This window comes from Acipenser ruthenus, unplaced genomic scaffold (genome assembly GCF_902713425.1).
Source record: "Acipenser ruthenus unplaced genomic scaffold, fAciRut3.2 maternal haplotype, whole genome shotgun sequence".
Lineage (NCBI taxonomy): Eukaryota > Metazoa > Chordata > Actinopteri > Acipenseriformes > Acipenseridae > Acipenser > Acipenser ruthenus.
The window spans coordinates 105,001-107,996 of record NW_026708811.1 but is presented as its reverse complement, the minus strand read 5'-3'; positions in this window follow the sequence as shown (position 1 = coordinate 107,996).

Sequence of the window (2,996 nt, the reverse complement as noted above, 5' to 3'; positions counted from 1 at the left end):
AGAAAATGATTGAACATGGGTCAGTCGGTCCTAAGAGATAGGCGAATGCCGTTCTGAAAGGGAGGGGTGATTGCCTCCGTCGCCCCCCGGCCGATCCAAAGAGAGTCGGGTTCAGATCCCCGAATCCGGAGCGGCGGGTGTGCGGCTTGGTGCGCATCCCTCAATTTGTCAATGGAGAATGTCAGAGGGAAGATTAACCATCTTCTTTGCACTCTTTCTAGAGCAGCAATATCCTTTTTGTAACAAGGTGACCAGAACTGAACACAGTATTCTAGGTGAGGTCTTACTAATGCATTGTAAAGTTTTAACATTACTTCCCTTGATTTAAAATCAACACACCTCACAATATATCCGAGCATCTTGTTGGCCTTTTTTATTGCTTCCTCACATTGTCTCGATGAAGACATTTCTGAGTCAACATAAACTCCTAGGTCTTTTTCATAGATCCCTTCTTCAATTTCAGTATCTCCCATATGATATTTATAATGCCCATTTGTATTGCCTGTGTGCAATACGTTACACTTCTCTCTATTAAAATGTAATTTGCCACGTGTCTGCCAAGTTCTGAATGCTGTCTAGATCATTTTGAATGACCTTTGCTGCTACAACAGTGTTTGCCGCCACTCCTATTTTTGTGTCGTCTGCAAATTTAACAAGCTTGCTTACTATACCAGAATCTAAATCATGAATGTAGATTAGGAATAGCAGAGGACCTAATAGTGATCCCTGAGGTACACCCCTGGCTACCTCACTACATTTTGAGGTTTCTCCTCTATTTAGTACTTTCTGTTTTCTACATGTTAACCACTCCCTAATCCATGTGCATGCATTTCCTTGAATCCCTACTGCATTCAGTTTGAGAATTAATGTTGAAAGGGAGGGAAGATCTTCTCCACAGAAGATTCTCCCAGCCTTTCAACTTTTTTCAAAAACAATACAATTAAAAAAGGCATCAGTGTTTAATTTCCAGACGATTTTAAACTCGCAGCACATTTGAAATGACCATTGGAACAGTATTTCTTAAAAAAATGTGTATATATTAAATATTTTTAAATAAACTATTTTATATATTTCTTTTCTCAAACAGTTTCCCAGTTTTTAATCATTTGAAACTGGTACTGTCTTCAACATGACTGTTCCTAATGAATTAGCCATTCTCCTTGCATTATGCTGTTGGACTTTTGAATGACAAATGTTCGTTTTGAAAAGTAAATGTTGAAAAACAGGGAAGATCTTCTCCACAGATTAATTACAAATACAAAACAGAAAATAATTGATTGCATAAGTATTCACCCCCTTGAGTCAATATTTGGTAGAGGCACCTTTGGCAGCAATTACAGCCATGAGTCTATTTGGATAAGTCTCTACCAGCTTTGCACATCTGGACACTGCTATTTTTGCCCATTCTTCTTTGCAAAATTGCTCAAGCTCCGTCAAGTTGGATGGGGACCTTTGGTGAACAGCAATTTTCAACTCTTTCCACATATTCTCAATTGGATTGAGGTCCGGGCTTTGACTGGGCCACTCCAGGACATTGACCTTTTTGTTTTTAAGCCACTCCAGTGTGCCTTTGGCTGTATGTTTGGGGTCATTGTCCTGCTGGAAGATGAATCTTCTCCAAGTCCCAGGTCTATTGCAGACTTCAGCAGGTTTTCCTTCAGGATTTCTCTGTACTTTGCCGCATCCATTTTGCCCTCTATCTTCACGAGCTTTCCAGGCCCTGACGCAGAGAAGCATCCCCATAGCATGATGCTGCCACCACCATGCTTCACGGTAGGGATGGTGTTCTCAGGATGATGTACGGTGTTAGGCTTGCGCCAAACATAGCGCTTAGCGTTGTGGCCAAAAAGCTCTATTCTGGTCTCATCAGACCATAGAATCTTCTTCCACTTGGTCTCAGAGTCTCCCACATGCCTTCTGGGAAACTCTAGCCGAGATTTGATGCGAGTTCTTTTCTTTTTGCCACTCTCCCATAAAGGCCAGTTTTGTGAAGCACCCGGGCTATTGTTGCCATATGCACAGTGTCTCCCAGCTCAGCCGTGGAACACTGTAACTCCTTTAGAGTTGCCATAGGCCTCTTGGTGGCCTCCCTGACTAGTGCCCTATACGCCCGGATACTCCGTTTTTGAGGACGGCCTGTTCTAGACAGATTCACAGTTGTGCCATATTCTCTCCATTTCTTAATAATGGACTTTACTGTGCTCTGAGAGGATATTCAATGCCTTGGAAATGTTCTTATATCCTACCCCTGATTGGTGCTTTTGAAGAACCTTATTCCGGATTTGCTTTGAATGTTCCTTCATCTTCATGATGTAGTTTTTGTTAGGAAATGTACTAACCAACTGTGGGACCTCCCAGAGACAGGTGTATTTAACCTGAAATCATGTGAAACACCTTAATTGCACACAGGTGGACTCCATTCAACTAATTATGTGACTTCTAAAGACAATTGGTTGCACCAGAGCTTATTTAGGTGTGTCATAGCAAAGGGGGTGAATACTTATGCAATCAATTATTTTCTGTTTTATATTTGTAATTAATTTAGAACAAGTTGTAGATTTTATTTTTCACTTTGACATTATGGACTTTTCTTGTGTTGATCAGTGGCAAAAACTCCCAATTAAATCAATTTTGATTCCATGTTGTAACACAATGAAATGTGGAAAAGTCCAAGGGGGGTGAATACTTTTGAGAGCCACTGTATTTCTTAGCAGACACCCTTATCCAGGACGACTTACAATTGTTACAAGATATCACATTATTTTTACATACAATTATATTATTTTTCTACATACAATTACCCATTTATACAGTTGGATTTTTACTGGAGCAATCTAGGTAAAGTACCTTGCTCAAGGGTACAGCAGCAATGTCCCCCACCTGGGATTGAACCCACGACCTTCTAGTCAAGAGTCCCGAGACCTAACCACTACTCCACACTGCCGCACTGACCATAGTCAAAATTGAGCTACATGACCAGTCACCATTGAGCTACA